The following is a 14474-nucleotide window of genomic DNA, read 5'->3' on the forward strand; positions in this document are numbered from 1 at the left end:
TCATCCGGAAAGCTTTTAAAATATACTGATGCCTGGGCTCCATTCTGGACCAAGGAAATCAGGACCTTCAGGTTGGGGCTTGGGCATCAGCATTTCTTAAATGCTCTTTGGTGATCTAATAAATGTAGCGGAGTTGGGAACCACTGGACAAAATGAGCTACTAGACAATGAGGACTGTAATTTGTCTTTGTAACTTGTTATTAGCAAAGCTTACCATTCAATAGTTGTCAAATGTAATTATAAACCAAACAGAAATATAAAGAACAATTTACATAAGTCTATCCATAGAAGTTTGTGAGAAAATGTTATGAGACAAACAATTATATTAATCTAATGACTTCTGATTAATTAGACAGGTTTGGTTAACTATATCAAACATATAAATGGACCAGAACCCCACATCTAACTAAGCAGTTTCCCAATTGTAACACTTGGCCTTAAAAGAAATATAGATGGGTCCAGTGAAAATATGAACATTAAGATGGTTCATTAGCATGGTCTCTAAGCAAGTCCAAAAGATGGACCTCTAAAGTTCCCTCATGTAGTGTAGATATATTTCAAGGTTGTTATCCCACAACTGTCAAACCCAGCTTCTTCATGCTTCTGCTGTGTAATTTACACTTGAGACTGTCACAAGAGTTTTTTTTTTATTAATTTGTTTGTCCAGCAACACTCTCAGCTCTCTTGTAATTATGCTGCCTGTTAGTAGCATAAGCACAAACATATCTCTCGGTTTTCACTCATTAATTTGTGCCTCTCCTATACGTAGAGATAGCAATAGATGTAGTCATAAGATCAGAAAATTGCTGATGGTCAGGGGAAGACAACATGAAAGTCTGCGTGCCTTTGCCAGTAATTAATCTGCAATGAACTAGTGTCATACAGTGGAAAGATCATGAAAGAAGCCCTGGGTCTGAGTTGGCCCCATTATTTACTCCATATCCCTGAACAGGTTAACGCACCTCTTTGTGTCTTATTCAACTAGATAGTACCATAAACATCTACATCAGGTTTGTCTATGAGGGTGTTTCTGGGTAAAATGAACATTTAATGGTAGACTGAGTAAAGCAGATTTGTGCCCCCTAATGTGGGTGGGCCTCATCCAATCAGCTGGAGGACCTGAGTAGAACAGAAAATCTGAGTAAGAGGGACTTTCTTTTCGCTTGACTTCATTGAGCTTGGACATTGCTTTTTTCCGTCTTCAGACAAAGTGTCGGCTCTTCCTGGGGCTGGAATCTGCATGTATCCTATTGGTTCTGTGTCTCTGGAGAACCCTGACTAATATACATCTATAGCAATATAAACCCTTTTGGGAGGGCTTCAGACTTAATCCTCTTTAAATAAAATTCCTTCCATCACTACAAGTATTTTCAGTGAATCCATCAGAAGTATTTATATAAGTCAGTGGTTATTAGAATTAATTGGCCAGCTTTAAAGACATTGATTCTCAGGCCTGAGACCTGATCTTCTGAATCAGGTTCTTGAGGGAGCAGAGCCCAGGAATCTGGATTTCTAATCGTCTTCCCAGTACTTCAACTATCTAACCATCTTTGGGAACTACCCATTTAATGGTTTGATTGAGGGAACTAGGAATCATGGATCTCCCCTGGCATCTGAAATTCTATCACGTGGGGCTCACAGATTGCTTTTTCTATCTTGTGTCCTGTTAAATGTAGATAAACTAGAAAAGATATATAAGGCCTACGACCATAAATTTGGGATATATTTATCCTGAATTCAGCTTTGATAATGTTCCTCCCACATCCAAACACCTTCGGGGTTTCCCCATTGCCTACTTAATAAAATCCAATCTCCTCTGAATGGCATCCAAGTCCCTCTAAAACATGACCCCTGGATAACTGCAGCAGCATCTTTCACCATAATCACCCACATACATCTTATGGTCCAACCACCACAGAGATTGCTTGGGTCCCCTTCTGACGCCATGCACTGCTCCTGTTCTTACCTGCACCTGGAGGGCACTGCTACTACTAACACTCATCCTCCGAGTTTTAGCTCCGATGGCACTTTATTCAGGCAACTTCTCTAATGCCTCTCTTACAGACTGCTTTATGTCATAGCTACTTGTGTACATGTCTCCCTCATAGAATGAGAACTTCTTGAAAGCAGAGGTCTGCTCTTCAGATTTGTGTCCCCAGATCTCTGAATCTGGTACACAGTGAGATTCATGTATATTAACTGGGTTGATTCAGGCTATTTTTCTACATGGTTACCAAAGGGGAAAAATGGAAAAGTTGGACATTTTGTTACAAAATTTGAAAGTGACAGGAAAAGAGGACATAGAGTATAGGCCTGGCAGCACAGTGTATTGGTTAGAAGCAGGAGCTAGAGAGAGACCTATCTGTGCCCAGTTCACACCTCTCTTACTTATTAGTGATATGTTGGATCAAGTTACTTCACCTTTCAGTGTCTCCCTTTTATTATCTGTAAGTGAGAATGATGACAGAATTACCTCACAAGGCTGTTATGAGTGTTAAATATGCTAGAACTTAGCACATATTTACACTAACAAACTACTTGTTATTAGCTCTTTCTTGTTATTATTATTTTAGCAATGTGTTAGCAAGTGAGCACAGGCCTGGACGATGGAGGATTCCTGATTTATGGGTGAGTAGAAAAGTGAGAGAGTCCTCAAGCTAACTTATCTCATGGGCCACTTCCATTTCTAAAGGGTATCCACTTCAGGGAGAGGAAAAAGCCAGAGAGTTATGCCCTCATCTTCCATGAGTTGCCTCTCTTCTTATTATTTTAGCAATGTGTTAGCAAGTGAGCACAAGCCTAGACGATAGAGGATTCCTGATTTATGGGTGAGTAGAAAAGTGAGAGAGTCCTCAAGCTAACTTATCTCATGGGCCACTTCCATTTCTAAAGGGTATCCACTTCAGGGAGAGGAAAAAGCCAGAGAGTTATGCCCTCATTTTCCATGAGTTGCCTCTCTTCCCTGATGAATTTCCTTAAGGAATATAGATCTACAGGAGATTTATGTATGTGCTCTGTCTCCCAACTGGTAAAGCAACTTATTTGCCATCACTAAGCATTCATTCTTTTCCTGGAGGCCAACTCACAAGATGCCTGTCCTGTCAAGGACAAGATTGATAGACCAGAGGCTGCTGACTTGACAGCTAATGCACATGAGGCTAACCTTTTTGTTTCTGGGCTGGAAGGAGAAATGAGCCAACCTCTTAAACCGTCCTTGGAATTGAAAAGCGATCTTATATGCCATTTGATCTAATCCATTGCTCTAGATGTATGAAAAAACTCAGGCCTAGATCAGGAGAAATAACTTAGAATAAAGTATAAAGGTGTGCTTGCCAAAGGCCACTTATCTGTAACAAAGACAGCCCTGTTCTGGGTGAAATGAGAAAAACAAACAAACAACAACAACAACAACAAAAACGTTGTGAGGTTTTCATAAAGTTGAATCGGTTGGATTCTTTTAAAGCTGAAATTAAGTTCTTCATACTTTCATGATATTAAGATTACTTTTCTTGATAAAATAAGAATGATAGTCAATGTCAACTTTTTTCTTTAATTTCCTTACCTTGGTGAATAAAAGATGATGACTCTATGTCCTTCTCCACTTTGTTGTTGGTGGTGGTTGTTTTACCAGTCTACAAAATTCCCCAGAGTTTGAGACTCTCTGATGTCAAGATTGAGAATGGCGGCTCTGGAATTGGAAAGACGTGAATTATTATCTTCGCTCTTCTTCCAATTTGTGTGACTTTCAGCAATTTATTTAACTTCTCCAAGTCTCTAAAATGGCAACAATAACAATAATGCCTATTTTACAGAATCACTGTGTGATAAAGAGTTATACCAGCACCAACGCACTAGGCATTTTACACACAGCTTTACTTAACATGCAGAGCAACCCCATAAAAATAGATACAGTTGATTCTCATTATTTGCAGTCGTTATGTTTTTTATAGAGCTGCATGAATACTGAACCAAGATGAGAACCAGGACCATGCGAGGTCCATGGCTAGGCAGCCCTTATCCCAACAAGCAAGGAGAAGCTGGTGATTCAAGCTAATACAATGCAGCCTCAATGGGATTACTCTTCTAGGGTTCTAAGAACAAAAGAATCCTTACAGTATATTTTAGCTAAAAGATCAAAATGCAGGTTGGATACACTAAAAACAGTGTTTTTGATGTCAGGTCCACTTACAGTTTCTGTTACAAAAATCCACCACCCAGGGCCATAAAAAAATCAACAGCAGCAGCATTAGCCAGCAGTGTGGATATTGATGAATGAGGATATTGTCTCAAAAACCATCTTGAAGCTACTTGCTGTGCCTTAATGAGGGTGAGGGCTTGGAGCTCATGGGCTCTGTGTTAATTACAAAAGGGTATTTAATAATTGAGGCCAGACTCAACCAAATAAGATTAAAAGAATTAACCATCTCTGATAAAAAAGAATCGGTAAAGAGGGAGAGAAAGAACTTAAAAACATCCATACCCTTTAACACAGTAATTCCACTTTAAGAATGCTAATAAAATGATCAGATCAGGAAAAATATTGATGCATAAAAATATTGATGCATATGGTTCGTTCCCAAGTTTTGGCACCAAAACAAACAAACAAACAAAAATCGATGCATAAATACTGATGCATAGTACAGTAGCTTCTAAATTTTAACTTTTATAAATAATGGAGAATCGGTTTAAAAATTATGATATATTCATACAATAAAATACTAAAAGTAATTAAAAATTATTTTTAGAAATTTTTAACATGGAAAAATACTCAAATGGCAATAGTAAGTAAAAAGAAAGTAAAAGTAAGATACAAAAAGTATGGCTCAAACTGTGTTGTGTGTGTATGTATCCTAAAAGCAAAAACAAAAAATTGAAAAGACATATGTTAACAATCACTGTTAACATATCATTGATTTCTTCTTTTGTGAAATTATGAGTGATTTTTACTCATTTTGTTATTTCCAAGGTTTTTACCATAAATACACACTATTATTATTTTTAAGATGCGGAGACAAACAGCACAATGAAAGTACAATACAATTTGCTGTCACACTCCACACCAAAAGACTGCTTTGATGAACAGAAGCACAGATTAAACAAGATTTAGCCTGTTCATCTAACAGGTCACTGATCTGTAAAAATATCAGATGTTTTCAGATTTTTCAAATCATTTATTATTAAGCAACTAGTTGGAGTGTAGCCCACTTAATTAAACAAAGAACATGAGATGGCCCTATCCCCAGAACAGCCCCTGGGGGCCAGGACTCTCCTCGCTCACCTTTGTACTTCCAGAACCTTATACCTGTAACACAGCAGGAGCTCAATAAAAATATACTACAAGAATGAATACACTGGAAAATATGCTGCCATAAAAATCACAGTTCAGAAGCCATCTACCTTATCTTTCATTCATTCATGCACTCATTCAAAGTTTTATTAAGCACTTTGTGTGTGTGTGTGTGTGTGTGTGTGTGTGTGTGCGCGCGCGCGTGTGTGTGAATGACTAGGCATGGACAGCAATCAAGATATGCAATGGTCCATGATAGTCCTACTACATAAACAAATAAAGAACTTCATGCAATAAAGAAGTTATGAAAAAAAGCTAAGGGAGTTCAGAAGAGGAAAGAATTTCTCCATGTAGGAAGTTCTGAAAAGGTTCTCTGGAGGAAGCAGGATTGGAGCTGGGTTTTAGAAGATAGACAGAATTTGGACATGAGGGAAGAGAAGGCATCTCACTGAAGTAATGACATGAGCAAAGTCTCTAAGGTGGGACATTTACGAGGCTTAGAGCAAACAAGAAATGCTTCTGTTTGGCTATAGAGTATGAAGATCTAAGGGAGGCAGTGGAAGGGAGACTGTTGCCATACTGGAATCTGGTTACGGAGAGAGGATTGTGACTCTCTTATTAAGATTTGCTTGAAAACACCAGGAAGTCTTTGGATGGAAGAGTGACCTGTTCAGAGAAGTGCTTTACGAAGAGACTTGGGCAGCAGTGGGTAAAATGAATAGGAAAAGGGGGAGGCGGACCTGAAGTGGGAAAACTCCCCACAGCAAAAATCTCCAGTGAAAATCTGGGAATACTAAACCAGCTAAGCAGCTGGAAACTCAGCTCTTAGTTCCTTCAATCACTAGGACTGCTCCAGCTCTCTGCTGCTGGATTCCCTTTAAGTTGAGACGTGAAGGACCGAGCTTTCAAGAGATGCTTACACCCTTGGCTCAAGCACCAGCAGCTATCCCTCCTCCCGCTCAAAAGCAGCTAAATTGCTTTGCAAATATATGCAGATACATGCCAGTAACAAAGCCATTAACATGTGCCCTAAGCCTCAAAGGGAAAGGCTTGCTTTGATCAAAGCTCATAATGGGATATATCCAAAGGGCAGAAAAACAATATCCTGCTCGGCCCAAACAAGGGATGGTTTAGAATCTGGAGCAGAATGCCTGCCCTTAGTACCTGCTATTCGGGCAAATATTAGGGCACGTGGTTTTTCCCTTCTCTGTTCCCACTTCCTAAAGATGGAATTGCTGTAAGAGATGCTTCAATTTATCAGGGCTGCAACTATTGACAAAAAACGTGTGTGTGTGCATGCATGCACTGTGTGTGCTCCTGAATCTGACCCTCTCTGCTTCTCGAAGTATGGTCCATAGACCAGCAGCATCAACATATTCTGGAAGAATGTTAGGAACACAGAATCTCTTGTCCAAGTCAACATATTCTGGATATTATGGAAGAATGTTAGGAACACAGAATCTCTTGTCCAAGTCTAGTACTAGGAGTCAGAATCTACATTTTAACAACATGTCAGATGGGTGATTTGTGTGCATATTATAAAATGAAGAGCACCGATCTAAATGACCTAAGCCTCCATAATTACGATCACCTAAAGGCCAGGACTATTTCTTACTTACCTTCATATCCCCCAGGCACAGTGCATGGCCTATAACTAGTAATCAAAATAGGCCTCTGTTCCCTCTTCTGTAAAATGAGATAATAGCTATCTCAGGGGCTATTGCATGGAGTAAATGGAATATTACATAACATGTTCAAGTACAATGCCTGGCATGTGTGTAGGGGGGATGTACGAAGTTCTAATTCCCTTCTCACTCCTATTATCTGCTAAAAGCAATTGTTGAACTGTGTACTAATAAGTTATGTTGATCATTTTGTATATTCTAAAATGTCTACCTCATCTAATCCTCATGTTCAGCCAGCAGGGGTTACCAGCTGGCTGCCGTGTTTACTAACCAGAAAACTAGGATCCAGAGAGGTTAAAGGACTGGTGGAAAGTTGTTAGGCAGCAGGGCAGAGCTGGAATTTGAACCAGGCCCCTTCCCATCAATCTATCCTTCACCCCACAGCCGCCCTGTTCATAATGCAGAGATCATACATATGCCCTGCTAAAAATTCTCCTACCACCTTCAGGGTAGAATTCAAGCTCTTTTGCGCAGCTTTGCTGGGGATGTGTGATTAGATCTGTATTTCAGAGGTGCCATCCGAACGCAGTGTGGGCGTGGACGGGCTGGGTCAGTTAGGACAATGTTGCGAAAGAAACAGGGAGACTCATGATCTGACCCCTGCCTGCTTCTCTGGCCTCAGCTCCTCCTTTCCTCTTGTTTCAGGTCATATTTGTCAGTCCAAAGTCATCAGATCATTTCACATCTCTCTCAATTCACTACTATTCCTTTCTCTGGAATGGGTTTGGCTGATCCTGTAGTGTCAAATGGCTTCTAGCTGCCCCTCCAGAGCCACCTTCAACCTTCCACTCTTTTCTGTGCCCTTAGAGGCTCATCTGTCTGGGCCACAGTGAGGGTTCCCAGGTCCCCTAGTTTCCAGCTGGGTTTGGCAGAGAATGACAAGGAAAGGGAAAGGGGATGACAGGGAAAGGTCGGATTATTTATTCCATTGGCTCTTTCCTACAAGGTTGACAAGAGCTGGCTATATCCCTCCATGGAAGAGTCTCCTCTCTCAAAGAGACCAATGCTACAGGACTTTCACTTTCCAGATTCAGATAACTGCAGCTTCCTTTCATCTCGTGGGGCCTGGGTGGTATCGGCTGAGCACCACATACCTACACTGTTCCCTCTGGCTTCCTTATACCAACTCCTTTGGAAATAAATCCTCCTTCAATGGTCCTATTTCGAATATGCCCTTTGTTCCTGATGGAAACTTTCTTCACCCACTAACTCCTATTCATCCTTCAGAACAATCCAAGAGTCACCATCTCTAATTCCAGGACACCCTGGGCTGCCCTCCCTCATAACAATTCTTACACACACTACCAGTGGTCACGTTCTCTTCTGATCTCTTCAAGGACAAGGACAGTATTTTTATTCACTTTGTAGCACAGCATCTAGAAAGCACTCTATAAGTACTTGTTGACTAAATTAAGAGTGACAAAATTAAATTTTCTTAAGCAAATCATTTCTCCCTTATGAAAATGAAGAAAATTTCTACTGAGTTTTTTCACATTCAAGGCATTGTTATTTTACATTTAGAGTGATTTTTTTTCCTTAATCACTTAACTCGGGCCAATTCTAGGCAAATTGGGACACACAGTCACCCTAATTATAACCCAAGCATGGTGGTGTGATATCTAGGGATGGAGTGAAATTTGAGGACTCTACAATTGCTGGAAAGAGTAGTGATAGTTGAAATTCTTAGATGTCTGCTGCAATCCCTGCCTCTGAGTATTCGTGCCTCCGTGTAATTGTCTACCCTTGAGTGTAGCCTGGGCCTATAACTCGCTTCTAACAAAATACAGCAGAGGTATAGAATGTTGCTCTGGTGATCCAGTTCCAAAAGAGTATGACTTCTGTCTTGCTGGCCGTCACTCATTCTCTCTGACTCTCTTGCCTGCTAGCTCTAATCAAGCTATCTACCATATTTGTGAACTGCCCATGGAGATGCCCAATGTGGTAAAGGAACTGGGGTCAGCCTCTAGCCAATGGCCAGAGGAACTGAGCCCTCAGCCCCATTGCCTGCCAGGAAATGAGCCCTGCCAATAACCACAGAGTAAGCTTGAAATGGACCCTGTCACTTTCAAAACTTAGGATGACTGCAGCTCTGAATAATAGTGCAACCTGAGCCAGAACCCAGAACCCAGAGAACCCAGCGAAGCTACCCTCAGATCCTGATCTACAGAAACTGTGAGGTATTAAGTGTCGTTAAACTAAGCCCCTAAGTTTTAGACTAATCATTATGCAATGATAGAAAACTAATAACAAGAGTTTCGCCAACTTAAATATTACTGACATGGTTCTAGTTCTCATCGGCCAAATCCCACAGTAAGAATGGGAAAATTAGATGAAAAATAAACAGAGAAAAGGATCAAATGTTTCCAGATTACAGTTGTTCTAGCAGCACTTAACCCGGAAATTATTTCTTTTCATCCCAAAGAAGAAATTCAATGACATCATAGCTATAAAGTGATGTCATTGGATTTCTTCTTTGGGATGATCTGAGTTCTCTTGGTCCCTAGGGCTTTTTGTCAAAAAGGTGATTTGGTTTTGCAGCTACTGGCCCTCCTCCATATGAATCCAGTGACAATGAAAATTGAAGCCATGACCGTGATCCCTCAACCAGGTTTCCTCTGTCCTGGATTAATAGTCTTCCTCTTTCCAAAAGCACAGTTTATAAATGGCACTTGAAGAAAGGCAGTCTGATGGGCTGTTATTGAAGAACCAGGATTTACAAATGGGGCGTGAACCAGAACCTCTCTATTCTGGGAGTCCAAGACTCACATCAGAATCTGGAGGGTGTGCAAGCATGACAAAGATAGAATCTCTACTCCCAAGGAGGAAATGTCCAGTCAAAAATATGAGTTATAACCTCCTCCCTGTCTTAAAGTTTAATACGCATATAAAGTTAAACATGCATCACATCAGAAGACAAAAGGCCATCCTGAAGCTTAACGTCAGTGTTCCCAGTTCCCTGCCCCTGTCCAGGCCTCACAAAGGCCACTGTGTATCGAGGCCTTTCTTACTGGCCAACCTGTCTCCCTGCCTTCCTACCTCCTTCCCAGCCTGGGTACCCTCTGGGGGCCTCCCACAGTATCCCCACTGAGCCCTTGCTCCATTAACCATGTCATTTCATCTTCTGTATTTCTGATACTTTGGCATCGGGGTCTTGATCTTGCAGGGACTGCCCTTCCCAGCCAATTCGGATCCCATACTCCAACCTCTTACACTCCAGGCCACTATCGACCTGCCTTAGGCATCCCAGGGCCAGGTATCAGACAGCTAAGGACAGCCCCTATGCCCCAGTGCCTGCTGAAATGATGTGAAGTAGCTGATCCCAAGCCTCTGCTTCCTTCTCATAGAAACCATGACAAAGGCTCTTGCCCAACTCTCACTCCCAACTCCCCGCTTGCGACCAAGCTTGGAGCTTCCCGTCCAGCCTCTGTGGTGTGGCATGTCCCCTCCTTTTAGAATTTGTAACAAACTATTAATGGCAATCTCCTAATCTGTTGGCCTTGCCAGATAATATTAGAATCAATATTATAAAACATGTGCCCCCTACTCAGAGCCCTCTATCCCATCTCAAGGCCATTATCCTCATTCTCAGCCTCCAAGAGCTTGGTGTCTAAGACTCATGCCCCATCCCCATCCTTCACTGGAACCTATAAGAGGCAGGGTAGCACAATAGTGAAGAGTATAGATTTTGGAGTTAGAATAACTGAGGGACTCAGGAAGTTGCTTTTATCTCTATGTGTCTCATCATCTTCTTCCTCATATAGAGATAATAAAAATACCCATCTCAGTAATATACTGTGAGTACTGAATGAGGCAAAGAGTGTAAAGTGCTCAGAATAGTGTTTGGCACTTAGAAAGAATTCAATAACTCTTAGTTATTGTCGTTATCAGTATTATTAGGGAGCAAAGAGGAACAGTGCTAGCAAAACTAGCACTGATAATTATCATTATCAGTATTATTAGGGAGCAAAGAGGAACAGTGCTAGCAAAACTAGCCACAGAATCTAAAATTGTACATATTGCTTTACCAATGCTTTCCACACACATAGAATAAGGGGTAGGCAGCCGGGAGGAATGATTGCATATGCATAAGCACCTCCAACCAAATTAATTGATAGGGCACGATTGTAATAAAGGGAATTAATTTCCATTTTAATAACTTCACATGCTACATGTTAAGCATAGGTCCATATTACCAGTGGTCACACAATTTCTCCTTTGCATCTGTTCCATGTTGATTATGATGTCAGGAAAGCAAAAGTTAAATCTCCTTTTAAAGAAGAAGAAAAAATCTAATTTAATAACATTGCAATCCTGTTGAAAGCAGGATTAAATCTTAATAAGGGTGGAAGGATGCTGTGTTTCAAGTCCATTCCTCTTGAAGCCCTGGCAGCTTGTTCGGGGAGTGAGTGCGTTGTCGAAGGACTTCACAGCCCAGCCCTGGCCGCATCTTCCAGCGCCCAGATGTAGAGAAATCTCTGATGGTGCTGACATTTCTATTTTCACTTTTCCCTTCCTGGTGCTTTTTCTCATTAAAGCATCTTGATTCTGTAATTTCTACCAGTACAGATGAAGATAAAATGACTCCCAACTTTTATTTTGACCTTATAAAACTATATAATTGGTACAGAACCTTCAGGGTAAATGAGTTTCCTTTAGATTGAAAACCTTGGTCAGAAGAATCAGAGTTAAAAATATACCGCATGCCCAAATAGAATTAGCTCATGAACCAATATACTATTTGAATGTTTTGAAACTCAGGTCTAACACCAATCTTATGAAAGTTTCGTTTATGATTTACTCTTTTTTTTTTCTCTTAAAAGCTCAAAGTAAAACAAGAAACATCCATGTCCATTCTCTCCTTTCACTGAATCTCACAACTCTCAGGAAATCCTCATTGCCTACAGAAACGGTGCCCAAGCTCCTAAGAGTTATAGCTGGGGCCCAAGGACTGGCCCTTGTCTGACAGCCCCACCTCATCCTGCTTTGTCACTCCTAGGCACTAGGGACACATGACAGTTTCCCAAACAGGCCACATAGGGCCCGAGCTCTGAACCTCTGCATATGCATTACTACCTATCCGGAATATTCTCTTCTACTAACTCTTCTGCCAAATTCCCACTCCACCTTTAAGAAGTAGCTCCAGTGTCTTCTCTTCTGTGAAGTCTTTCATGACATCCCTGATGATCCTGGACAGATGCTCGGTGCTCTTATGGAATCTTGAGCAAGTCTGCATTTTATAGTCATCAAACTCTACTGCAACGATTTGCTTACTTGTCTCTTATTCCTTGTAGGTGGAGATTATTGAGAACGGAAGCCCATCTTTTCATCTGTTTCCCTGCATGGCATCTCGAACAACACATCGTTTAGCTGGCTTTCATCATATGTAGAATGACCAGTAAGAGCCAAACTTATATTGTGCTTATTACACATCGGGCCTAGCTCTATATAGCACAATAGCAGTCCCTAACCTTTTTGGCACTGGGGACCAGTGCTCCTATGAGTGGGCCTAGCTCTATATAGCACAATAGCAGTCCCCAACCTTTTTGGCACCGGGGACCAATGCTCCTATGAGAATTTAGTGCCTGATGATTTGAGGTGGAGCTGAGGTGCTAGCGCTGGGGAGCAGCTGCAAATACGGGTGAAGCTTCACTCGCTGGCCTGCCGCTCACCTCCTGTTGTGCCACTCAGTTCTTAATAGGCCACAGACAGGTATCAGTCCACATCCCAGGGGTTAGAGGGCCTGTAGTATAACACCTGTATATACTCATTTAAAACTCCAACACCCAAGCTACTCTTATCATCATCCCTATGTTACAGATGCAGAACCTGAAGGGTGAAGTAACCTGCCCAAGGTCACACAGCTAACAAGTAATAGAGTGCAGAGTGTGGATTCCAGTCCATTCAGTTTGGCTGCAGAGCACAGACCCCTAAACACTACCTCACACTGCCCAGGGACCCCGTGACAACACCCTAGGACTGGCAAATAAGAGTCCTCCAGTGTGCTAGGGCTGGTGCTAGCTCCCTGGTGTGCTCTAGACTCTGTAGGATTTGGAGGCTGCATTAAGGCTGGTGGAGAAATAGTGTTCTGATCAGATAGAGACAGAGCAACAAGATGGCACTGACCTCTGACTGCTGAGTGGTCAGCCAGGTGACTCTGCTAATGGAGGGGCTCGTGCCTCACACCAATCTCTCAGCTGAGGCAGTTTAAATGGTTGGACCTTTGGATGGTTGATAAATAGTAGAAGGCACAAATATTCACCCTCATATGCCAAGGCTCTTCCTTATTTTCTAGCGTGAGCTAGGTCAGCTCTGCTCCAGGAAAAAGGTTTGCTAATTAACCTGGGAGCCTGTCACAGGTGGCTGCAGGGCTAAGGAGCAAAGGGAGTAGAATAAAATGATAGGGCCATGCATGAGGAGACACTGGCTTCTTTAATGTCCCTCGGACAAAAGCAGGATTATATTTACCTCAGAAGCATGCGCCTACCTGGGGTGCTGAGACAGACCTGAATTAAGGACAGTCTTTTAACATTACCATATTTAATAGATGGAGACTTTTTAAATGTTTTGTTTTACTTTTATTTCTAAATCACCAATTCTTCAAACATTCAACAAACATTTATCTGATACCTGCTGTGTGCCAGACACTGTGTTAGGTACAAGAAATGTAGAAATGAATAAAATAAAGCAAGAATTTTATTAAATAAATTTAAAACAAATGAATAGAATAAAACAAAGCAGAAATTAATAATAAAAAAAAAACCCTCCTCCCAATAGCTACTACCAGCTTCTACTATATGCTGGGCCTTCAAGGAAGTTATATACAACCCAGCTACAAATACTGATAGTTCTGTGCTGGCAATGTGTACATGGCACACTGAAAACACATGCAAAAAGGAGGGTGTGGGCAGGGGTAAATCCCCTTGGAAGCAATAGACATTGGCAGTGACAGAAGCTGGAAAAGGATATTCCAGTGGGCACAGCATGTGCAAAGCTGGAAAAGGATATTCCAGTGGGCACAGCATGTGCAAAGTTTTTCTACATGGAAGCATGAAAGAGAGGGGTCAGTGCTTCAATATACCTGAAACTCAGAGTTCAATGTCAGAGAATTTGGAGACTTAAGAGAAAGCCAAGATAGTCTATGGAGCTTAGATTTATCTTGAAGGCATAGGGCACCACTGAAGGCTTTATTATCATCACATTTGCATTTCAAGACAAGCACTCCATCCACCAGGGTGTGGGATGATGATTGGAACCCAGAGAAACTAGAGGTAGCATTCTAAGATGGGGGGAGTGTTGCATGATAAGGGCTGAAATGTGGGGTGTAATGTCAGTAGCAAAGTTTATCCATCAAACTAAGTATGAAGGAGTGTTTAATAGAAATACGTACAGATCAAATATCCCGACCATATCGTAGAAGGAATAGATCACCCAAACATTAATGTATAGCTGCTGTATTGCTGATTCCCAACTGTTAACACATTTGGCAATAAGACCAAAATTCA

Source organism: Pteropus alecto, unplaced genomic scaffold (assembly GCF_000325575.1).
Source record: "Pteropus alecto unplaced genomic scaffold, ASM32557v1 scaffold25, whole genome shotgun sequence".
NCBI lineage: Eukaryota > Metazoa > Chordata > Mammalia > Chiroptera > Pteropodidae > Pteropus > Pteropus alecto.